Below are 26,444 nucleotides of genomic sequence, written 5' to 3'. Positions count from 1 at the left end.
GGGAACTGTTCTATGTTCCTTTCACTGGAAACCAACCAGAGGCAGCTTTTTCAAGTTAATTTATGATAGAATTATTCAATATAACAAGAGATTGGGATGCCTGGGTGGCCCAGCGGTTAGGCGGCTGCCTTCAGCTCAGGTCGTGATTCTGGGATTGAGTCTCGCATCAGGCTCCTGCGAGGAGCCTGCTTCTCCCTCTTCCTATGTCTCTGTCTCTCTCTATATATCTCTCTCTCATGAATAAATAAATAAATCTTTAAAAAATATAGAGAAAGATATTATCCAGTAAAAAATTGTGTAGTCTATCCAAATTAAACTTTCCTGTACATTCATTACCCACCCTCCCTTCTTACACATATGTTTCCTTGGGATAGGAAGAAAAGGCCATAGTCCTTCATTAGGATGAGGATGGTCTCTTACCTTTCTTAGTGACAGTCTTGGCTATCACTATGGATTGGATCTACATGTGAGTGACACAACATATTAGAGTTTCCCGTTTGCATATTTTATTTATTTATTTATTTATTTATTATTATTTTTTTTTAATGGATAAATATAGGAGGGTTTTGGTTATCATTCCACCCTAGGCTTTCTAAAGCTAGATGTACCTTAATCACATCAAGTGATTCAGAGTGATACCAGAGATTCAACTTTCTAGCAGTGGGAGGGACAGTATGCAGTAGAGCAAGTGTCATCAAGCTATGGAAATTCAAGATTAGTGGGCCTTAACATGTTGTCCTAGATATGGTTAGTATAGATGCTCCCCTCATAGTTATGCATTTTTACAAATCTGTAAATTAGGCAGCCCTAATGTGTTGCTTTGTGTGCCACTTAGGTGACACTAAAACACTGATAAAACATGAAATTTATATACATCTGACTTTTATATTCACTTGGATATGGTTTGTGTATATGCAAATTAGGCAGTTCTAATATATTGATCTTAATAAGCTGTGTTGTCCTTCATCCGGTGAAGTCAGCTTGGACAGGGTGGTACAGCTAAAGCCAGAACTGAGACCTAGAGCCCTAACTGGCATGCTGTATGGGAGAGAATGGTGTTATGGCTTGATTAGAAGTTAGAACACAGGGAGTCTAACCTGATTCCATGTTACTTTGAACAAGTCTCTAAAACATTCAAGGGCTTAGTGCCGTAAATGAGGAAAACAAAGATTGAGGTAGGAATCTCTACAAATTCATAAGTCTGTGCCTCTAAGAATTAGTCAAATCTGAATTTTTCATTGTTACTTTTATTCTCATATAATCATATAAATAATTAATGACATTTGACTGGTGTTTTGAGAAGATGCCTTTCACCTAAATTGTTTGATTCAGAAGCTATTAGTTTAGACTGTGTGGGTTTGGGGGCTTTTTTGTTTCTTTCTTTTTTATTTTCTTAAATGAGTATCTCATAAGACCATGGAGAATTCTGAAACCAAGGACAGTGAGTGGTTCCAGATATGGTTTTAGTAATAAAATGTCTTAGAGGAAGTTCTAAAATACATGCTCAACAAGCATAGTATGTTTCCAACAGTATGTTTCAAATTCATAATGCATGTTTACTGTCTGTGAAACCAACTTGAATTGCATTTTATTGCTTCTATCTATCCCTGGGCCAGGGGAATAGTAAAATATGAGTTAGGGTAGTGAAATGCAATAGAGAGAAAAAGAAAAAGAATTTCCCAAATGTATGCTGGTAAGTTGATAACCATTGAACTTTTTATGGGAAATGATGTGTATCATCAAAGCCTATGAAGATAATAATTATTTTTTTATTAAAACACAATTCCCCTTGTAACTGGTTAAAAACATTAAATCCTTTTCTTGTAAATTTATTCTTGGGGAATGTAGTTTTATAGAACAGCCTGCAATTGTTTTATAGATGGGCCTTGTAATGGTGTTTGATAATATAAGTGTCTTCCATTTCATTTGTCATTTCCAGCCATTTCTAGTCATGATTATGAATCTTTTCAGTAAGGTCAATAGTATAATTGATTCACTGAAAAACCTGAAAATGAGGGGCACCTGGATAGCTTAGTGGTTGAGCACCTGCCTTTGATTCAGGTTGTGATCCCAGGATTGAGTCCTGCATCGGGCTCACTGCAGGGAGCCTGCTTCTCCCTCTGCCTATGTCTCTGCCTCTCTCTGCATGTCTATCATGAATAAATAAATAAAATCTTAAAAAAAAAAACCCTGAAAATGGTACAGGGTTTCAAGAATTGAATTCACTGATTCCAGTTGTTCTAGAAGACTTTGAGCTGATAGAACTGAACTACAGGAAAAATTAAGCTGTTTTCAAGCAGTGTGGTTTGTATCATAGAGTTTAGAAGACATGTATTTTTTCTTTGTATACTCTCAATGAGTTGTGATGTTTTACATGCTTGATTGGCACAATTAAAGGTACTAAATTGCCAAACGGGAATAGTGAATTTTATATGGAAATTCACATACCTTAAAGATAGGCATATGGTTAGAGAAGCATGAGTGATAAATTAAAAATAGCTTTTGTACATGAAGCCATGGAATTTAAATTGTGGAAGGAGGCAGATTGCCAAATGCAACAGAAATCACAGAAAAAGGCATCACTGCCAAGCTAGCAATATTCAGAATCACAGCCTTCCACTTTTGTTTAGATCAAACAATTTAAGTATTTTAAGTGGAAGAATTCCATTGTAACAGGAAAAAAAAAAAAAGATCTGGCAGTGAGTTCAGTAATAACTATTTACTGTCTTAGGAAATTGAATTCATTCTGATTATGTTAGGGATATCTTCATGAAATTTCTTATCACTTGAGTTCGTTAGCACAGAATAAAGGGTGAGAAATGTTTATTTTCTTGTGAAACATCAGCCCTCATATATTTTTGCTTTTGTGAAGAAAGATGCAGGAAATTACGGTTATCTTGTTTTATCATTGCTAATCCTGTGATTATTGGAATGAGAATCATGCACCATGGTCAAGGATGGAAGAAGTAAACTTGAGCTGTAAGAGAACAATCCCTGGTTTTAGGAATTCTATTTAGATGGCTGAAATGATTCAAGGAAACACTGCAAATAGTAGAGTAGTATCACAGTAGGAGTTAGCTTGTCTAGTGAAGTGTGTTAATGTCTCATTGCTATATATTGGCAATAGCTATTAGAGGACTAGATTGTTTTCCACAAAAACAAAGGCTTGGCCTGTGGCTTATCTATCTTTTTTGCATGCAACCAGGAAAAGAGCATGCATCAGGTAGGGAGGTTATAATCTACCCTGCCAAAATCTGAGAAACACTGTAGATCCTTTGCTTATCCAGATCTTTTTAGCCAGTTGTTGTCAGGAGAACTTTCTAGGTAAGCCAGTATATAATTTTGTTGTTGTTGTTTTTATGCATTGATGAGGAGACAAGCTTTACACCACTTGGCTCTCTGCAAAGGCAAAGTAGACTTTGATATATAAAGTAGGGTCAGAGGGTCTCATAGGTCTTCCTCTCTGTGTATATGTGTGTATTTTGGTAGGAGGTTGGTGACAAGAAGAGAAAGAAAAGAATTGAAGCATTTTCTTTGGAAAAAATGCTGGAAAAAGAGTAGTGGCTTAGAGAAAGGCATATGTCTTCTATAATGCTACCCATAGGCCATTCCTCTGCACATATCCAAAGAGAACAGCATGAATTACAATACTTAAATAATAGGATTATTTGGTTTTCATTGAAGAATTACTCCACTATATGACAGAAGTAGAGCTACTACTAGCAATCTCTGAACCATGGTCCTTAACTCTTCTCAAAATTATGTACATGATAATCCCAATTGGAACTTCTTTTTTAAAATATTGCATATCTGTCCCTCCCAGCTGGTTCAATAGGACACTAGAATGGGCATAGAACTTTAGACATTGTAATGAGCATGCTGGAAATATGTCAGTGCAAACCAAGCATACTTCTTAAAACTACCTGAGCATTTTTTTTCCTAATCCACAGAACACGTTGTACAAATATTTCCTGATCTATAATTTTAGAGCCTTTAGGAGTAAAATAATTCTCATCTCAAGCAAATAGGAGTTCCACAGATTGAGAAACCAGGCAATCAGAAACACATTATTCACAATCAAAGACAAAGTCTAGATTCAGAAGGTCTGAATGAAGTTTCAACTCCAAAGTTATGAACAGAGACCTCATGGCAGGACCAAAGCATTGACCCTGCAGCCAGAGGTAACAAGAGGACAGACAGAAAGGAAGGTTTCCCGGGAGTATTTCTAGAAGGGTTTGGACTATAAGTCAACATTTTGATCTTCCACATGTAGCAGATAGCTCTCCAATATCTGAACACAAAGCAAACTAATCTAGGCCTGATATTAGGGATCAGAAATATTTGGCAGGTGGGTAAACATTTCCTAATCCATGCCCTAGGCAGATCTTGGTAATCAATTATAGTGAGCTTCCCCTGAACCCAGGTGTGGTCTTAAAATCCTTACCAACACAGTCTTTAGGCAGCCACTACCAATGAGTCAGAACTGGAAGGAATTTGAAATACGGATGTCCTTTCTGATTAATTCTGGGCACTGACAGATGACCTTTGATCTCTCTTCCCATTCCCCTATTTGTTGTCCTTGTGCAAGAGCCACTGGGTGGCTTTCACTGAAATTAATCTGCTTAAATATAAAGAATAGTCATGGAAATGGGAGTGTGCTTGAATTAGTCTGTGTTTTGTTTCTGATTACACATCTCTTCTTTTAAATTTTCAAATGCCATACAGAAAAGAGCAGTCCTGGCTTTCTTTGGGAATAATATATTAGTTTATGCCTCTGCACTACTTGATTTGATTAACATTTTCTCATGGTCTTTCAGCGTTTTAACAATTGTGAAAACCTATTATGTCCCTAGTATTCTCTGAAGGACTGGGGTGAAGGAGAGGTGAAGAAGGCATCATTTTTGTCCGTCAGGAATTCATAAGCTAGTGGTCAGTGCAGGCTTTCAAACCAACTTTGAATAGTGTGAGGCATGTTAAGTTGTCACACAAGGAAAGTAGGACAGGCACCCAGAGACAGGAACTCCACTTCCACTTCATGGAAAAGTGATAAGCGGACTGAAGTTACCAGGCAGAGGAAGCACTATGACAACCAGTGAGAAATTACACCCCATGCCCAAAAGTAGAGGGTGGCATTCTCAACACATGGTATGGAGAGTGAAGAGACAGATTGCAATTAATGCGACTTTGACTCTTGCAAATATGGAGGTGTAAGAATAAAATGTAATAAAACTGCATTTTATGGGGAAACTTTAAAACAACATGAGCCCCATCATGTCATCCCCAAATTAAACTTTTGGCAAGAATCCCATTTTTTCAAAGTGATGAGCCACATTAATTTTAAATACGATAGCTTGTAAGCCAGAAATACCTGTTTTCCTTTCCCGGGATGATATTCTCCCTTGGGCATATGTTGAATTATGCAAGGTCTTCCCTCTGATGCAATCCCCCCTGTCTGATTTTGGGGGCCTGGGCCCTGTGACAGATATAACAATGTAGTGAAGAGCAGCAAATCCAAATTATGGGGGACTGTGTTTGGACTTTATTCCTGTAAGCTGTAGAGAGCCAGCAAAAGTTTATATAGGTGGGAGGAATATCAACACAGGATATTTTGGAATGTGAATTCCAGGAACAGTGCTTGAGGATAAGCAAAGGTGAAGCAGCCAGAGTTAAGAAAACTTCATTAAGTAGCTCTTGTAATAGATGGAGAAAAGATAGCCCTGGTTTAAAGAAGGCCTGAGGAACCAGAAAAGATAAAGGAGGTTTGAAAGCTGCTTTGAACATTAAAAGAATATGTGAATGTAATATGCCTTATCTTCCCTTTTGTGTTCTGCTGCTTTGTTACTGAAATAGAGATATGCTTATAGATACTTTTTTCTTTTTTGAATTTTGCAAGTAGCATTGCCCACTATTTAACATGCCCACTAAGTGAGGCAAGAGGAAGGACTCCCTCCCGTCCTCTGTATAACTGTATAGTCATTGCCAATAGGCTGATGACTCTGTTTCTAGATACATAAATACACACATATTCATACACAAATGCAAATGTCTTTTCAGACAAAAATCCTTACTTTCTTTGCTGGGATGCTTAGTAGAACCTCCACCTTGCTTTTAAACACAATTGAGAGAAGTGTCCCAGGGCATAGCTTAGGCTGAGGCCATTTGTGCCCTGACGCTATGACGGGCAAGCATACTGGTGTTTGAGGTCTTGCTTCTGTTGTTTAGTTTTGTCTGTTCAAATTTATATCAGAAGCATATGAAACCATCTCCTTTCTGCTTCCTGCTGTGACCTTGATGATAACTGAGCTTCTCTCCAAACAGCGCTCTGAAACCAGCTGTTTGCACATCTGGTGTTAGTCTGTGGCTTGGTATAGTGCCGGTCCTGTACTCCCCTCATGATGTATCAGCTAATTTCAGGTGCAGTCACCTAGAATAATTGGAGTCTTCACCATCTTAGTCCCTTCCTTTGGCCAGAATAGCTAGTTCAGCAGGTAAAATCCAAGAGCCTGTGTAAAACTGAACTGAGTGAGCACTAATAAGGAAATAGCTTACTATATTAAGACAAGAGTCCCCACCATTAAAGATTTGAACAGAGAGGTTTTTCAACAAAAAGAAATTGCTGCCAAAGGGAAAAACTCAGCAAGTCTTGTATCAGTCCCTCATGGGGTATCCCCAAGAGTCCCACCTTTCCCATGAAGTGCCTTTCACTTTGAGATCTTAGCCTCTGAAGGACACAGTCACAAGGACCCAGGCTTCACCTTCATAACTAGTACCAGGATATTCAGACAAATCTCTGTTCTTTGGCATTTCTGAGAGCAGCACAGGCCACTTATCATTTTCAGAAACAACTCTTCTCAAAGCACAGGAAATTATAACAGGATACAGTTGGCCAATAAGCAGCCAGAGGGCTGCCAAATCCAGGTTTGGGGTCCTGAGATACCCACAGTACAGACCATAAAACAGGTCTACTTAGTATTTTGCCAGATGCCTTGTGGTCCTAGAACACCATTCCTCCATACCCCATCGTGCTGTGTTGCTCTGAATCTCATCAGTGTGCATGATGGATATGTGTCATTTAACCTTTTTGGTCCTACGTTCTTCCATCTGCACAATGGGTATAATCTTTCCAACTTCTGGGTTTGCGTAAGAGAAAATTAGATCTTTACATTGTTTAGTACACAGCTTCTTTATCCATTCATCTTTCGATGGACACCAAGGCTCCTTCCACAGTTTGGCTATTGTGGACATTGCTGCTAGAAACATTGGGGTGCAGGTATCCCAGCGTTTCACTGCATCTGTATCTTTGGGGTAAATCCCCAGCAGTGCAATTGCTGGGTCATAGGGTAGCTCTATTTTTAACTCTTTGAGGAACCTCCACACAGTTTTGCAGAGGGGCTGTACCAGTTCACAGTCCCACCAATAGTGCAAGACAGTTCCCCTTTCTCCACATTCTCTCCAGAAGCTGTGGTCTATGTATACAATGGAATATTACTCAGCCATCAGAAGAGACGAATACCTACCATTTGCTTCGATGTGGATGGAACTGGAGGGTATTATGCTGAGTGAAGTAAGTCAATCAGAGAAGGACAATCATTATATGGTTTCACTCATACGAGGAATGTAAAAAACAGTGAAAGGGATTATAGGGGAAAGGAGAGGAAATGAATGGGAAAAATCAGAGAGGGTGACAAAACATGAGACTCCTAACTCTGTGAAACAAACAAGGGGTAGTGGAAGGGGAGGTGTGCGGGGGGTTGGGTGACTGGGTGACAGGCACTGACGGGGGCACTTGATGGGATGAGCACTGGGTGTTTTACTATATGTTGGCAAATCGAACTCCAATAAAAAAATGTAAATATAAAAAATAAATTGCTTAGTATAGTTTTTATAAAACGATTTCAGGTGCTGGTAAGGGTGTGGAACAACTGGAACTCTCACATAATGCTAGTGGGAATGTAAAAGTTAATCAGCCACTTGGAAAAAATGGTTTGGCAGGTTCTTGAAATGTTAAGCATCTACCTTATGTTCTGCTCTAGCCATTCCTCCTATCTCTTTACCCACACAAAATGAAAGAATATGTCCACATACAACTGCACATAATTTTTTTGGTAGATTCATTTTTAATAGTCCGAAACTGAAAACAACCCAAATGCCCATCAATAGCTGAGTAGATAAACAAGGTGTAGTGTAGCCATAGAATGGAATACTACTCTGCAGTAAAAAGCATTGGATTATTGATATATCCAACGGCATGGTTAAATCCCAGATGATATGGCTCACTGAAAGAATACAGGCAGGGTATGTACTGTATAATTCCACTTTGACCAAAATATTTTTAAGATTGAAATTACTCTCTAGGGAGAGAAAGCAAATCATTTGTTCACTGGAGATGGATGGGAGGCTAAGAATTACAAAGAAGCACAAGGAAATTTGGAGGGTGATGTATGTGTTCACTCTCTTGATTGTAGTGGTGGCTTCACAGGTGCATGCATATGTCAGAGCTGATCAGATTTCATACTTCAAATATGTGCAGTTTATCATACGTCAGTTATATATTGAGAAAGCCATTAAAATCTCTCTGCCAGAAACTCTTCCTTCTCTGCTCTTCTTCTATTTTCTTGAAACTTAATCATAAGTGTTCTTACACCTGCAGGCCTACGTGCCCAGTACTGAAACTATAAATTGTATCAGTAATGAAACTAGAATTACGTAAATGAGTTAACAGTATAAGAGGGTTTCAAATACTCTATAGCACATGGTAAATGCTCAGTAAAGTGAACTGCATCCTTCCACCCTCAGTTCCCCTTAGCAAAAATTGCTTTCTAGGTCAAGCAACAGAGTCTACAGAAAGTAAAATAGTCCTATATCTGAGGACACTGAAAGCAGAAGAGTTAGTATAGATTAGGGGGATGACAGAAACTATCTCTGAAGAGGCAGGTAGAGGTGAAATCTTGGAGGACCCTGTATGCTTGATTTTATTTTTTGGCAAGCAGGGGGAAATGTTCTGCAATGAATTTTAGGGCAGGGATGTGTGGGACATTGTTAGATTTATGTTTTCAAAAGATTCCTCTTTGCTTATGTGTAATGGTTTGCGTGATAGTTGTGATATTGTGATTTATAGTAAGATATGTTTGGGCTTTGTCCCATTTCTGGTAGTGAGCTCCTAGAACCCCTGAAATTTCTGAAGAGATGAAAGCCAGAAAGGTATCTTTTGTTATGTTAATGAGGTGACTCTGGGACCCTACTGAAGGATGGGGCATGGTCACCAGGAGATCCAACCGTGTAATTAGAGAGTTGGAACTTTCAATCTCACTCCCTGACCTCTGGGAAGGAGCTGGAGGTTGAATGGATTGTCACTGACCAGCAATTTAATCAATAATGCCTAAAAAATAAAACAAAATGAAATCAGAGAGGGAGACAAACCCTAAGAGACTCTGAATCTTAGGAAACAAATTGAGGGTCACTGGAAGGGAGTGGGGGGATGGGATGACAGGATGAAAAGCATTTAGGAGGGCATGTGATGTAATGAGCACTGGGTATTATATAAGACTGATGGATCACTGACCTCTACCTCTGAAACCAATAATACATTATATGTTAATTAATTGAATTTAAATAAAATAAAAAAATAATTCCTATAATGAAGCCTCCATAAAAACTTAAGGGGACAGGATTTGGAGAGCCTCTAGGTTGATGAATACTTTGAGATTTGGAGAGAATGGCATGATCTGAGGGGAGGGAATCTCTGTGCCCTTTCCTCATACCTACGCACTATGCATCTCTTCCATCAGGCTGTTCTAAGTTATATCCTTAAAAACAAAACAAAAACAAGGATCCCATGGGTGGCTCAGTTGGTTAAGTATCTGACTTGTGGTTTCAGCTCAAGTCAAGATCTCAGGGGTTATGGGATCGAGCCCTGTGTCAATCAGGCTCCCCACTCAGCAAGGAGTCAGCCTAAAGATTCTCACCTCTCCCCCTCCCCACACTTGTGAGCATGTGCATGCTCTGCCTCTCAAATAGATAAATAAGTCTTAAAAAAAAAAAAAAAACGGGATACCTGGGTGGCATAGCGGTTTGGCGCCTGCCTTGGCCAGGGCGCGATCCTGGAGACCCAGGATCGAATCCCACATCGGGCTTCCGGTGCATGGAGCCTGCTTCTCCCTCTGCCTGTGTCTCTGCCTCTCTCTCTCTCTCTCTGTGTGACTATCATAAATAAATAAAAATTTACAAAAAAAAAAAAAAACAGAAAGAAAACAAACCAAAAAACTCAGTAATGTAGTAAGTAAAATGTTTCTCAGTTCTATTAACACTCTAGCAAATTAATCAAACCTAAGGAAGATGTTGTTAGAACCTCTAATCTATAGCCTATAGGTCAGAAGCACAGGTGACAACCTGGGCTTGAGATAGCATCTAAAGTAGGGGTGGAACGGTGCAGTCTTATGGGACTGAGCCCTTAACCTGTGGAGTCAGTTGCAGTCTCCAAGTAGAAAATGTCAGAATTGAGTTGAATTGTAGGATACCCAGCAGGTCTCAAAGCCTTGCTTGGTAATGGGTGTGGGGGTGGAAATCCACATATCAGAATTGAGTGCAGAACCTTTTATAATTAATATGTGAAATTTTATCCTGGAGTGACAGACAGTGGTTACCAGTGATGATTTAAGTGGATTTTCCTGTATTTAGACTTTTAGATCCATGATGTTATATAACCCAAAGGATGAAGAAGACAGAGACCAGTCTCTTGGAGAAAAACATTGAATCAGACCTGGTATCCAGCTGTCCCCCCTCCCCTTTACTTCCCTTTCAGTAAAGGAGCCAAACAAATCTCCCATACCAGGAAGTGTTAGCTGGGATCTGAGAATTGGGATCCTGCTCCCTTCCCTGTTCCATAGGATGGTTGGTGAGGAGGAGACCTGGGAACACTGCCTCCAGTCTACACCCTCTGTCTCCGGGTAGGGAGAAACCTACAGGAGAGACTACAACACAGTAGCTGTTGATTTTTATTATGGGTATTGGTAAGAATGGCTTTGAAGGGTATATACTACAAATATTGTCTGTACACAATTTCCCTGGTTTTGTGTATCCTTGGTGTGTTGCTGCCCCTCCGGTTTCTTCCAAGGATAATAATGGGTTTCTGGCTTTTGAATTGTAAGCATTTCCCACTGAATAAAGCTGTCCTCAGCTGACTGGCTCTTGGATCTTAGAATCATGGTGTATGCCATCTGCTGTGGAATTGTGCAATCTCAGATAGCCAAGTTTGTTCACCTGTGCCTTTGGTAGCTTTCTACCCTAATTTAGTACCACATTTAGCTCTCTAGGTATGACTGAGTTTGACCATAAAGTTGTTAGGAAGTCAGTGCATCAAGAAGTGAGCAACCTGGGGTACCTGGCTCAATGGATGAGCATCTGCCTTTGGCTCAGGTGGTGGTCCCAGGGTCCTGGGATCAGTCCTGCATCAGGCTTCCCAAAGGGAGCCTGCTTCTCCCTCTCCTTATGTTTCTGCCTCTCTCTATCTATCATGAATAAATAAATAAAATTGAAAAAAAAAAGAAGTGAGCAACCTCGAAAAAAAATAAAAGAAAAAGATCTAATTACAGACTTTAAAGAGGGATCATGTGGAATTTCTCAACTCTGATTGAACAAAAGTCACACTGTTGTGTGATTCATGCACATGGGATGGTAAGGAAGAGAAGGATATACAGCAGACAACAAAGAAATTACAGGGCAAAACTGAGAGTACACCACGGCAAGGAATGTAAAGGACAAGTCAGTACCACTAAATTAACAATTCCTTGAGATTCTCAAATATCCATGCACTTGAAGGAGGAACCTCAATCAGGCACAGTTCCAGCTGATTGGGTTACCAATAAAAATCTGTTGATGGCCAACTGAAACAGGAAGTCCTATTTTCTTTCTTATACTGCAGGCTCTCCAGCTTCACATTAGATTTTAACGTGAATAAAAAAAAAGATTTTAATGTGATAACACTTTTCTGATTTATCACTTTCAGGAAGCTAATTTGTTTCCAATGAGGCTTGATTTATATATAATAAGTCAGTTGTTCACACCTGGAATATTCTGGCCAACCTCCCCAAAGCCCCAGATCAGCTTGTAGTGATTGAGTCTTCACATCAAAGACTAGATATTTAAACTGGCTAAATCTTCCAATTCGATCAAGTCCATTGTGTTTCTCTGGTAACCTTCCCAGTGTCCTGTCAAAGTGACTAGGTTGGGCCACCACAGCCAAATTGCATTGTTGTTGAGCAAGGGCCACTGTCTGATGCTGGACCAAATGCCAGCTGAATGGAGTGCTTAGTGCTTAGTTTTAACCCAGAAATTAAGATAATTAATTATCTCTTTGTTTAATGTTCCAGATCTTGAGTTATAAAAGTATCCTGTGCATTTTTTTTTAAAGAAATTTAATCAAGAGGCAAGGAACCACATAGATAATACCAATTTGCATAGTGAAATTCAATCTAATTCTTCATTTCTTTTTCCCAGAATCCTTGCTGGGTACACAGGAGTAGGAATAAGTGTTTTATCTGAATTTGGCACTTGTGTGTTAATTTCAAAATTGGGACATTACCCAGTTAGATTGTAGTGGGGAACAGGCTCAGAATCTTCAGATTTTCCACTGTTGAATATATGGCACAAAAGCTAACAAACAACAAGCAGAGGAAAACAGCTGACAGGAAATGAACCCGATACTGTAGGAATGCTTATGGCAGAGGAAACTCACCATCTGATTCTAGGGTTAGAGCTGTGTGGATGATTGGTAAGTGAGCTCGTTAAATTTTAGATACTAATAAAGAGCTTTGGGAAATGGAAGGGGCTATTGTTTCATTTTGTCATAGAAATCCAGTTTCCCACTACAGCTGTTAGGAAAGGAAAATGTGAGGGAATGATTCCTTAACAGTGATGCTGGCAATCAGTTGGCCTGATACAAAAGTACTGGTTTCTGTAATGGGTCCTCAGGTGCCTACAATTGAAAATTGTCTCTCTAACATGTCTGTGTACTCCCATTCAGCTTTATGTTCCAACTGATTGCTTGGCTTATAATCAACTGTCAATTTTTTGATCCAATGCTTCCCATTGCACAGGTCTAAAAATACCAGGTTAGTAGATGTACCTACACAGCAAATGTGAAAGATTTTTGTCCCCCATAACAACACTATCTTTTTTCTTGCAATGCCTACTACCCCTGAGCTAGATATTCTCAGAAAGAACGTTTTTATATAGTTTCTTAATCTTTTAGAGTGACCCTTGTTACTTAGGAGTTGATTTTTAAGTGCCTGTAATATGTCAGGCCCTGAGACCCCAACAACTGGGAATCATATCCCTCTCTCTCTCTCTCTCTTTTTTTTTTTTAAAAGGAATTCTCCGGTGGCTTTCCATTGACATCAGTAGTAGTAGTATTAGTATGAATATTAGTATTGCCTCTCTGTCACCATCTAAATTATAGCATTTAAACTCTTCCTTAGAGTCTATGAGATCTAGAACAAGGGTCACCAACTACGGCTGGTGGGCCAAATCCAACCAGCTGCTTGTTTTCATAAATAAAGTTTTATTGGAACACAGCCATGTTCATTCATTTACATGCTGCCAATGGCTGCTTTCATGCTACAAGGACAGAGCTGAGCAGTTGTGGCAGGTTGTATGGCCCGCAAGGCAGGAAATACTTACAATCTGGACTTTTACCAAAAAGTGTGTTGTTCCTGCCTTAGATGATGGGGTGCCTTCTCATCTTTCTGACTCATTTCCTATGTTTCTCATGCTTGCTGATTTCTCTTCATCTTGCTGATATTAACTCCTGCCCCTGAATATACTGTGACCATTTTCTTCCCAGGACCTTTATACAGGATGTGCCATGTGTCAAGGATGCTATCACTGAAAACTTTTCTTTCTCATCATTCAGATTTCAACTTCTAGACTTATCTTGGAGGGGTTCCATTTCAGCTTCTCTCTGAGCTCAAGTTCTCTCCAACTCAGTTACATCCTATTTCTTCCTGCCTTCCATCAATAACTAGTGTCAGTAATTGTTTTGTTTACATACTTTTTACCTGCATCTCTTCATAAACATAAGTACCTTATGTGTAAGAACTTGTTTTTTCTCGTTCTACTCTGGATTCCTGAGGCCCCAAATAGTGACTGGCATTTGTAAATACCCAGTAAATTTCAATGTGTGGGATAAATGAATTAATCTATTTTGGAGTAAGATGCAACCCCTGCCTTCAATAAAAACCATCAGAAAGTAGCTCTATTGCAAAAAATGAGGGAGATTGGTCTTGCTAGAGCAGTATGTTCATGAAGACTGCACAGACAAGGCAAATTTTCAGAGATGATAAGCACTCTCAGAGAGGCTTTCTAAACTGCAGGAACTGATTGTGGAAGCCATTTATGGAAATTAATTACCAATTCATATATAAATATATCCAACCTCAAACCATTTTTTTAGTCTTCAGGATACTAGAGATGAAAAAAATCCAGTAATATACATAGTGGTGAAGGAAAGTGGACATTATTATTAACTATCATTAATGGATGATTAAATCTGTTTTTCTTTTTTCTAATTGAAATATGTAAAAAAAAAAAGAAATATGTAAACATGAACATATAATGTATGTTCATTATAAACTTGAACATACAAGTTTATAATATGATATACAAGTTTATAATATAATATAATATAATATAATATAATATATGTTTTACATATAAACTTGAACATACAAGGAACATGTAAACTTGAACATTGTGTAAAGTTAAGATACACCACATGTTAATTTGATATACTATATGTTATGATTGCAATTTTAGCAATATTTAAGACCTCTATAACATCACTAAACTGATCAAGTCATAAGGAGGGCCTGTTTAATGCTATGCACCAAGAGCTTTTATAATATAAATGACTTTTGACCTAGTAGTTCCATTTCTAAGGAGTTTAGGATAAGGAAGAAATTGGAAACATTTTCAAAGATGGAGGTAACAGAATGTTCATCAGAATCTAAACGTCTGGCTATCGGGAAGTTGTTAAATGCATTGTAGATCTTCCATACAATGTACTTCTGGGGAGTGTTAAAAATTATGATGCAAATTATTAAGTCTGGAATACCAAAGGTTGAGCATTCTCTATGCATCAATATCTAGACTGAACACTTTGTATATATTTTCCCATTAAAACTCTATACCAAACCCTAAATAGATGTCAACATCCACCCATTTACAAATGAGAAAACAGAGGCTTATAGAGGGTAAGTGACTCTGGTCCCAGAGATGGGAAAGGACAAAGAAATTTATTGATCAAGGCCTGTTTCACATAACCACCATATTCAGGGTGTGGACACTGACAGCAGATATAGTCATTTCTGATACCCTGGACAAATTACTTGATCTTTTCGCTCCTAGTTTCCTTTGTTGTAAAATGAGAATGACTAATATTTATCTCAAAAGGTTACCATGAGGATTGAATGAGTTAAATAATCACATATGTGCACATGTGTCAGGCACTATTGTATATGCTGAGGAGGCAGCAGGAAATGAAGGAGATGTATTTCCCAGTCTATACTCCAGTAATGCAGTGGAGGGAGGAAAGACTTTAAATAGATGAAAAAGAAAAAGAATGTTAGACTATGGCAAATAAGATGAAGAAAGCAAAGGGAAATGGAAGTGCCAGGATGGGGGAGATGGTGTTTGCAATTTTGAATTGGTGTTCAGAGAAGTCTCCAATGAGAAGATAACCTTTGGGCAGAAATTTAAAGAAGCAAACCATGAGGCGCTCTAGAAGAGCATTCTAAGTAAAGGGAACAGCAAGTGCAAAGATCCTAAGGCAGAAATATCTCAGGAATAGCTGAGAAATAATAAGGAGGACAATATAAATAAGGAGAGACATAGTAGTTGATGGGGATACAAGAATAGAAAACAAGTCACCAGTTCATGTAGAATCAGATTGCATGAAGTAGGAAGGCTCTAGAGAGTTATGTATGGAGGCAAAATGATCTGACATCAGTTTTGAAAGGTTCAGCATAACATACGTTTATTTCATATAAAGTACTCAGAACAGTGCCTGGTACATGTTAAATGTTCAATAAAGAGTATACATTTTTATTTGTGTAATTAGCATTATCATCTATCTACTAGTTTCAATATGTTTTCCAAAATTTCTTTAGGACTACTATATGTTGTAAAAGAATCAGAAAAACTTCATCTTCACATATCCCCTTATATACCTGTGTACATGCCATTTCCTCATTGCTCAAGAGGGGTAGTTAGTGCTAGAAAATACAAGGAAACCAAAGTCTTGTACCAACCCTGTCCTGATTGGTGCCTAGGAGCATGTAAATTTGAATAGACCTCAGCAGGCTAGTAACTTCATTCCTGGGACCAGCCATTAGGGTTGCCATATGTAATTATGCAACAATGCAAATATAGGATCTAGGAAAACCACAGAAGAACTTTTAAAATGGGTATATCTTCCAGATCTGATTCAACAACAACAATTTTGCGTTCAAAATACAATTTTGATGAGATCCTTGTTTGTGGCAACTGTTCCACAAGATTCCTCCTTTGGAATTTATAAAGTACAACTTACGTGGCAGCTCATGAAAGAATGGTTCCATATTTATAGACTTCTTTTCTCCTGACTTTCTGTCTTTGTCCAGTTTGCTGTTTCTGACAGTTTCCAATTTCAAACATTCATTGTTTGGATGTTCATTCATCCATCCACAAATATTTATTGAATGTCTAACATATGTCAGATACTTTTCTAGATGTCAGGGATGGAACAGTAAGAATAAGACAATTCTGTGACCTCAGGGAAATTCTACTCTGATGGAAAAGTGAGACAGTATTCAGATAAATACATAACAACAGGAAGAAATGGAGGAAATAAAAGCATGCCCAGAATAGACCTTGCAGGGGCTCTTGTTTAAGATAGGAATAGTCAGTGAGGACTTCTTGGAAGAGGCACTGTTCAAGCAGAAATCTGCATGAAATGAGATTAGCAGAGGCCAAGTTGCCAAGGAACAGCATGGGCAAAGTTGCTCAGAGTATGATGGCTGGAGAAATAGAAGCTGGAGTGTAGAGAATGGAAGTAGGAAGTGGGGTCAGGGAGGGAGACGAGGATGTTCAGGCAGGGCTGTAGAATCCATTCAGAGCAAAATGGAAAACAACAGGAGACTTGAGAGTCTGAATGATGTTTTAGAAAGACCACTTGGGCTGCTTGTAATGAAAAAAACTGTAGAGGGATAGAAGCAGGGTCAGAGAGGCAGATAGAAGTTTGAGAAGCACATGTACATTTGATAGAACTTTTGCAACTATGTTCTTGACATAATTCATGGAATAAAAAGTTGAAATGAAAGTGGTTTATAGCATAAGTGTCTCCATTTCCTCCCTTTGGGGAACCCGCTTTATCAGATCAGTTCAGTAGGCAAGGTTCTGTAACTTCCCTGAAGTAGGCAAATTCTATAGGTAATGACCCAGGGTTAAGAACCTTAACTCCTAATCTTTTTCTTCTGAAAAGAGGTGAGTTTTTAGGCCCCACACACCTGCCCAGTGGCCATCTGAGATAGTTTCTGACAGCAAATGAGCCTCCCATGTATGTCCTCCTCCCCCATTCATTCATATTTTACAGAGAACCTTGATGTTCCACATGCCACATATCAGGATCACAATATTGGGTCATGCACAGTGCCAGGGCTCTGCTATTTGTACAGACTATGATGGAAATGTCACTCCATGCAGTTGTACAGTGTGTAGCCTGCACAGCTGTACCTTGTAGCTTGCCACTGTGCTAGCCATTGGAAATAAAAATGACCAAGAGGTAATATTTTCGGTTTATTGAGAGCCTATGTTATAGTGATTATCCTTGTCTTGGCTTTCTAATGAGTCCATTTGCTTATTAGCACCTTTTCTGTAAAGACAAAAGTGGCTATACTGACAGCAGGGTGCATTTTCAAAAGGCAAAACCTCTAAGCCTGTCTCTTAGACAGGCCTCCAGCAGTATTCATTCTGAAAACCCATCAGAAACATTTCAGATCAAAGCAGGTAACAGAGTTGAGTTGCAGCCAGGGCTGATCTGAGATTCTAGACACATCCCTGAGCACCATCTGGGCCTCTGCTGAAACATCTGCAGGCTCTTCTCAAAGCTCAGGGCCCTCACACCATGAGCAAGATGAGATACACAATCTAGGAGAAACCAGCAGATGGTGAGTTGCCTGACCTCTCACGGGGCTAAAAGTGTCAACACAACATCATTGTAGAAGGAAGGGTAGAGTCATTTTCTATACCCTGACCTTTCTTTCTCTCCCTTTATCTTTCTCTCTCTGTGTTTCTGTTGCTGTCCACATTTTCTTATTTTATGTTCTGTGGTGTCTTCTGCAAAGGAATGATTTATTTAGTCATTTGGCTTATTGATTGATTGATTCATTCAATATATATTTAGGACTATCAACACTATGCCTGGCATTATCTAGGCCTTGAAGGGGGAACAAAATTGACAAGGTTAGAGCTTTCATTTTAGTGAGAAAAATACAGTTGACAGATAATTTCAGATAGTCCTATGTGCTCTGAAGAAACTAAAACAGGCGAATGAGAATTAAGAGTGGCTGGGGAAAGCAGTTCTCCTTCAGGTTGGTAGTCATAGAAGGCTTCAGTAAGGAGGTGACAGTTGCACTGACTTAGCGATGAGAAAAATCCAGATAGCAAACATAATCTGTTAAACTCATTCACACTGAGGTGCCCAGATACTTCCTCTCCTTTCTTCCTATTCCTCCCCCTCTGCCTTTTTTTGGTCAAATACTTGTTGAGCATCCACTTTAGGAAATAAAAAAATTAAAGAGTCAAATTTTCTCTTTTTATGGCACTTTCATGCTGGTGCAGAGGCCGATATTTCACTAGCAAATGAACAAGTAGTATCAATCGCTTAAATGTTGTAACATGATGGGTTGGAGAGAGAGCAGGTGATCAGGGAAGGCTTCTGTGGGCAGTGTCATTTGTGCAGAGAACAAGAAGAGAGCAAGAAACTGTGAATACATTTGGGAGTAGGGGTGGACAGTGGGGAGGAGGGCTCCAGACAAAGGGATAACCAAATGCAAGGGCAGGCGCTGAGGCAGAGGAATGATTGGCAAGAGAAAGAGCCAGGAGGCTCATGTGTCTACTATGCAGCAGGTAGGAGGGGATCATAGAGGGGCAGGAACCTGATAATTTAGCCATGGGCCATAGTGAGGAATTCCAATTTTACTCTACATTTTATGGGGAGTTATTGGAATGTTTGAGCAAGAGAATGACATGATCTGATCCATGGTTTACAAAGACTACCTGCCTGTTATGAGTAGAACAGACTCTAGGTGTAAAAGTAGAAGCAGAGAGGTGAGTCAGCGACAATGACTGCAATCCAGACATGAGTTGATGATCTCCTGGGCTGGACAAATACAGGTTGAGGTGTTGAATGTGGCTTGACTGGAGACGAGAAGATGGCCTGGACAGAATTTGTTGACTGCCTTTATAGGGGGTATAAACAAGAGAGAAATCCAAATGAGTCCCATGGTTGTGTTGTGAACAGCTAGGTGGGTGGCAATGTCATTTCCTATAAAGGAAGAGACTATGGAAGAGGCAGATTTGGTGCAGGGATGGTTTGATTTTGGACATGTTAACTTTAAGATGGCTGTGAAAGATGGTGAATATGTCAGTTAGGAGTTGTATTTCCAATTCTGGAATTCAGGAGAGATGCTGGGAGTTAGCAGGTTACAAATGATACATTAAGCCTGAAGACTCAGTGAGGTCCTTTAGGCATGATGGTAGGCAGGGAAGGCAGAGGAATGATACTGAGGATGATCCCATATTTAGAACTAGGGAAGGAGGGAGAAGTGGCAAAAAGCCGCAGGAGAACCTGCAGGTAGAGAGGATGAGAACCATTTCCCATATACCCAGAAAAGAAAGGGTTGGGAGGAGGAGGGAATCACTGAATGCTACTGAAAAGTTGAGAAAGATGCACACCGAGAGGTGAACATGGGCTTTGGGCAATGAGATCATCACAGAAAGCCTTGGAGCAGGGTTGGCTGGAGTGGCAGATGTGAAAGCTTGGTTAGAGTAGATGTGAGACAGGATGGGAGGGGAGAAAGTTGTGTCAGCGAGTATAGTAATGGCTTTCAAGGGGTTGACTATAATGATTCTATAAACAACCCAAAAGTAGCTGCAAAGACCCAAGTGGTAGGTAGTGGTTAGAAGCTTAAGGGACAGTATTTTCAAATGTTTGGATGGTAAAGACAAATGATCTTGCAGAGAGAAAACTTAACCCTTAGTAGAGTGGAAAAAAACAAAACAAAAAAACCCTTAGTAGAGTGGAATGTATTCATTTGCTTACTTGTTTTATACAATCTTTCAAAAACGTAAAGACCATTCTTAGCTTGTGAGCAATACAAAAATATGCAGATATGGCCCACAGGCCATAGTTTGCTGAGCCCTGCAATCCAGCTGACTGCTAGGCTATCTTCCTTGACTGGAATTGGATACTGTTGCTATTAGCACATCAATTCCTGGGACTGTTGTGTATGTGGAGGTAGGATGCCTCCAACCATTAGGTGGGATATTTTGTAGGGCTTCTGATCTAGGATCCCTTTGTGTCATGGTGGAGGATGAGAATTTTAAAAATGTGTTATCTGCTTCGGGCCACGGATAGTGTGAGAAGTTAGAACTGCAACTGTCATCGAACAGATCCAATAGTGCTTGCAGATACTAGGAAAGGAGGAAAGCTAGCACAGGAAGCAGCATAATCTCCAGTCAATCAGGACACATCACAGGTGAACAATGAGGCAGTCTGGGGATAGAAAACACTCTGAGACAGCAAGGCTCTCCCTTCTGTTTCTACTTCCTACTCCCCTGAACAGACAGAGTGAGGGGGAGTTCACTTTCAGCAAGTCTAGAGGACAAATTCCCCTGAACTGTGGGATGCATGTGTTTGAAGTTTGAACCTTGTTCAGCCATGAAATTTGCCTGCAAATCGGAACCTTCTCTGAATCTCACAAGGCTGTTCTTTAGTTCTCGGTATTTAACGTATCACAGATAAAGAACACAAAGCTGGGGGATTGAGGGAGGATCAGTGACCACAAAACTCTTGGCTAAATGTCAGTGTTGGCTTGTATTAGTTAGTGTAGGCTGGGATATGATGCAGTAAATGATGAATCGCCATATTCTAGTGGCTGTTGACGAGGTAAGGTGTGAAGAAAGGTTGGGCAGCCCTTCTCCATCTTCCAGGGCTGCTATCTGTAACCTACAATTTCTGAGATTGCAATAGCATGGGAGGGGCGAGAGAATATCTGAGGGATGTGATGTCACAATAATGTGTCCTTTGGTAACACAGGCACACTCCACTTACAAGCTCCACCCATTTATCTAGCATTCTCCCTTACAAAGACACAATGTTCCCAACCCCTACAGTAGAGGAAATAAACTTTCTTTAAATCATTCTTATCAGTTATGTATGGGGTCTCATGTTCATGAGCTTTGATCACAAGGGTATTGAAGTTGTCCTTCATATGATATTAAATCAAATAGGGCTTTTTAATCCTTGAAACAATTGTAAAATTAATCTTAAAAGTTGTGACCTTTACTCAAGCTTCTGAAAATCCTATTGGCAATTCTGCATTTAATGAGTCACACTTCAAAGTGGGCTAGACACAGATAATTTTTGACAGAGCAGAAGAGTTTCTCCATGATGAAAAAATAATCATTTGCGTCAGTAGTGAAATAATCAATAATTGACTTTGGTGGATTAAATATGGAGAAGTGACGACTTGAAACATGAATTTGTCTTTTCAGAAGGATTCTAAGATTGGATGTAATAAAGATATCTAGAGTTAATCAGAGCAAAGGGCAAGGGGGCAGGGACTTAATTTTTTTTCCTTAAATTTTATGTATAAGCGTCTTAGAAGAGACCTCCCCACTCACAAGATATTTGACCTGGAGGAACTGTAGATAGATCTGATTCAGCTCTTTTATTCTACAGATCTGAGAATAGAGGTTCATATTTGAAGGGCCTGCCTAGGTGCCCATCATCAGTGGCAGCATTGATTTCATCTAATGGGACACATGCAAATTATGTTTTTCACAATGCACTGAGATATGCTACAATGCCACAATATCTTTTCATATGGGCTTTTTCTTTACTCTGAGATGTCCTTCTTGACGTTTTTATTATAAAATTAATGTTTGCCATACAAAATTAAACACTGAGAATTTTTATTCTTTTGTGCTTTCTTCTTTTTTTTAAACCATGAAACTAAAATACATTTACTTCCTACTGGTTATTGTACATACCCAGAGAGGTTCAGAGCATCACTTAATGATATATTATGGACATCTTTTGAAACTTTAGTTCCTGTATTCTGAGTGATGAGACATCCTGGTCCTCAAAACATTAGCTTCAATTTTTGCACTGACATCTGGTGTGCCAAGCTTTAGTACAGGGAGTCTGTGCTCTTATATCCAGAGGTGGACACACAGACATGTATGCTTACTTAAGTATCAAAAGAAATACAACCTCAATGGCTAGCAAAGCACTGCATTGAGAAGCAGTCTTTGTGTAACTCTGAAAGCATTTTACAGGTTCTTTATGGAGGAGGGGTTGTCAGAAGTTGAGATGAGAATAACCAACAAATGATCTTGGTCTCCCAATGTTCAAGGGATTAGTGACAACCTCAACTCACGTAGCCCTAGGTATCTGCTATTGTTTCTGGAACACACTATGGGTTCTGGGTTTTAAGGCCCTGAAATACATGGTTGGAGGGTTTCTAGTGAGGACATAAAAGTTGTTGAGACACATTTTAAAGTCATTCTCTTTTACTGAGTGATAAGAGTGCTATATTCCATTAACTGTCTTATCACCTTGGCAACATGTCAAGCCAACAGGTCATTTAGCATCATTCATGCAAATATATCTTAAAGACTGAAGTTTTTACCAAATCTCCTGAACTGCCCTGAAATGTTGCCATCATAGAGATAGAATGGCTGTCTCCAGTAAAGGAATCCATTTTCATAGCTAAATTGTTCAAAAGGCATACAATGGCACCATGGTTTTTATGCTTCTTATTGTTATTTTTTTTTCCAGTGGATACTTAAAAATCAATTTATTTTTATTCTGGTGTGTACCAGGGGTATAGTGTTTGTTAGGATGAAAAAGCAATTTTAATTTAATGGGAAATGGATTTTCTTTATCACAGAGAAATGTTGACTAGATGAGAGACACATCAAATAAAACTCTCATTCTCAATCCCAGGGGTTGAGGTGGGGAGATGGGGCTGGCAGGAGGACAAGTTTAGATTTTGATAATTCTGTTTGAATTTCTCCTTAGAGGCCTTAGTTGTCAATAAAAGCTCTTGGTAAGCAACACAAATGACCTCGTTATGCCTGTTGTGTTGAACTGGGGTGTTCCAAGGCAACAGAGTAACATGAATTTGAGTGAAAGGACCAGAGCTTGCATCCAGCTCTGCCACCGTCCACCCATGTAACCTCGAGTGTGTGTCACTTTGTCCACTCTGGGCATCAATTTCCCTATCCACAAAATGGATTTTAAAGTCACCTCAAGTCTGTGATTCTTAACTGTAGAAATGTCTTATAATTTGCCCATATCCTCTCAATGAAGGTGTTCTTTTCATTATAATTGACTACAGATTATAGTATCTCTGGGAAAATTCACGTTTCACTGAATTGATGAATGGGCCCATTCATTTCAAAAGCTACATCTGCAGGTCCTTTCTATAGTTACTCCATTGCCATTTTGTGTGCTATTTCAGGCAATTCATGTGCTATTTCCTTACCATACTTGGGTATGTGAGTGCACGCACGTGTGTGTGTACAAGCGACAGGAAAGGAGAGAGAAAAGGAGAGACAGAAAAGCAACCCATATTCAACTAAGCAACCTTATTTATATCATTTTTTTGCTAACTCTCTCAATGTGACCCAGTCACACTGTCCTGAATCCCCCATAGTTAGCATACTTTGTCCTGCCAGAGGGTCTTTGCACACATTAAAAATCACACACATAATCAAATAACATTATAGTTGTATCTATCTTAAAATATCCTTTATGCTCATCATTACTTTTAAATTAAGCTGACTGTTAAACCCTGCTGCCTTGACCTTGTTATTTAAAGCATCAATAGAGAAGCATGTGTGTGCGAGTATGTCACAATTTTTAAAAGCATTTTGATAACTGTATGTATACATATGTGGCTTCCTTTGTAGAGTGATTTTTTTTTTTTTTGGTCCTGTGCACCTAAAGGCAAAATGCTGAGAAGGGGTCCAAGGTTTCACTGGACTATCAAGAGGTCTTAGGCCTCTAAGAGCTTAAGATAATCTACATTAGTTGATAAATTAAGAGCAGGGGCTATCACTGGATTGGTATATTCAAGTTTTTGGCAGACTGCAGATGTTAAATGTATGCTGAGTGAATAAGTGAAAAAATAGAAGGCTGGAGAAGATAACCCTTCAGGGATCTAGCTACTTGATATAGACTGCTCAAGTTTAATTCTTAGGAAAAAGATGCATAAAAAGTTCAATCTTTTAAAAATGATTTGGGCTGCAAAAAACACAAACCTGACTCAAGGCGGTTTGAATACCAAGGAGATGTGTGCTTTTGAAGTCCAAAGGTGGTCAGTTGTAGTGTACAATGTGGTCAGTGTCCCCGAAACCTGGAAAACCGAGGCTCTTTCTACACTTCTATTCTTCTGGCTGCAGTGAAGCTTACAGGACGCTGCTAGTAGCAACTGGGACCGTATGCTGGGGCTCTGTGTAATAAAAAGGAAGAGACCCTTACCCTCAACCACTGGAGATGTATTCTTCCCTTCAGTTTCAGTGGGCCAAATTAGAATGAATACCATTCCCTAGACCAAGAATAGATGCCAGCATAATATCATGTATTGATGGGGTAAGACTGACCAGCATCCTTGTCAGCAGATGAAAGGGACTGATTGAAAAATAAACAAACAAGAAGCCACACTACAAATAAGAGGGAAGAAATGCAAGGTGTGGGACCAGCAGAGTCAACGACACACTTCTCTTCAGGGAGGCTCATCAAAGGTCACATCTCTCATCACATGAAAAAATGTTCATTCTATGTTTGTTAAACACTTATCCTCAGTAAAAAAAGGTATGAGAGCAAGTCTATGAAGCCATGTTTATAAGCAGCCCACTTTTTTCTGATGCCTTCAGAGTAGAATTTCATACAAGAATATGGAGATATAGAAGCATCTCAGTCTTGTTAATAATCAAACCCCCTTCCCCACAAATCAGGTGGCATATTGTGAATTAGGCTTTACACACTGTGAAAGAAAGGATACAAAATGAACATCAAAATTTAACACAGTTCTTTTCTGTTGTCATATTTTATACTCATATTCATTCAGTATCCGTCTCTCTGATTACCATCTACAGAAGAGATTAAAAAAGAAAGAACGGAAAGTCGTCTTCTCCCTATAATTATGTACAGATTCATATGCCTACCACCAGAAGGAGAGATACTATCTCAGAGAGGTAACAATTCATGTCTCTCCAGTACTGTCCCTTGTGTCTCCGCTTTCAGCATCAGGGACTACTCATGCATAATTAGCTCTCCATTGATTTCCTGAAATGTTAGCTCTTGGAATGGAAATCTTTATGAAGATGCAATTGCGGTTAATTTGCCTGCTACTGTTTCATAATAAAGAAAGTTATTTCAGAAGAAATTACTTTTTTATAAGTTATATTCTCTAAGGTAGGCTGGTAGTCAATGTGGAATTCTTTGAAGACTTGCAAGTTTGGTCTTTGATGTTCTTGTAGAAAATCGAGGTAGTCTACAATCACTACCACCTATGAGTAAGTATTATAGACACTTGTACTATTTCCAGAGGCTGGTATATTGAGTATGAGTTAGTAAGTTCAGTTTTTCAGTGTTGTTGGTTATGACTGGTAAGCAAAGCATCTACTGTCAAAAATGGGGGCAATCTCATAACTCATTGTATTAGGGAATCAGACATAAAATTGTCACCATCTGATTTCCTACAAATCTGTGGTGTAGACTGTACCTCATAAAGTCTGTCTAGTTCAAGCTGCTATTGAATATTGCACTAATGCGTAGTTACGTGCCTTTCAGTCAAACTTGTCTATTTTCAGTTGGTACAACAGAGCTTATATTTCTTTCCCAAAGACCTGACATACATGGTCAAGTGCAAATCTTATTTAATGGAAACAAAAATCAATCTCTCTGTCAAATCAGCACTCTAATTCACATGCTTGAGGCTGCCTTTTGTAAACTAGGGGAAAGAAGGTGGTGACTGGTTAATACAGCGTGTCACTTATTCAAAGCTGTTATTTTTTTTCTAAGTGCCCCCAGCCCAAAAATTTCTGCTTTTTGATTGTATATGTCACAAAAGTCAAGACCCCAATATGCCAAAAATTGCACTAGAATCCCAAGATTT

The 26,444-nt window shown here is 39.2% G+C and overlaps 1 protein-coding gene and 1 long non-coding RNA gene across 8 annotated transcripts in view; one reads left to right on the top strand and one right to left on the bottom strand.

Moving 5' to 3' along the window:
- The window catches only part of GRM7 (glutamate metabotropic receptor 7), an 834,441-nt gene that overhangs the window by 679,570 nt on the left and 128,427 nt on the right, over positions 1 to 26,444 (top strand). The window lies entirely within an intron of this gene.
- LOC111091249 overlaps positions 18,324 to 26,444 on the bottom strand; it is a 60,967-nt gene continuing 52,846 nt past the window's right edge. For all 4 annotated transcript variants that reach the window (XR_005374636.1, XR_005374634.1, XR_005374635.1 and 1 more), the window contains 2 exons: positions 24,586 to 24,776; positions 18,324 to 19,493 (listed from right to left, as the gene is read on the bottom strand). This is a non-coding gene — a long non-coding RNA (uncharacterized LOC111091249). The remainder of the gene's footprint in view (positions 19,494 to 24,585; positions 24,777 to 26,444) is intronic.

This window comes from Canis lupus, chromosome 20, assembly GCF_011100685.1.
Source record: "Canis lupus familiaris isolate Mischka breed German Shepherd chromosome 20, alternate assembly UU_Cfam_GSD_1.0, whole genome shotgun sequence".
NCBI classification, from domain to species: domain Eukaryota; kingdom Metazoa; phylum Chordata; class Mammalia; order Carnivora; family Canidae; genus Canis; species Canis lupus.
This window is presented reverse-complemented; position numbering and strand designations above follow the sequence as displayed.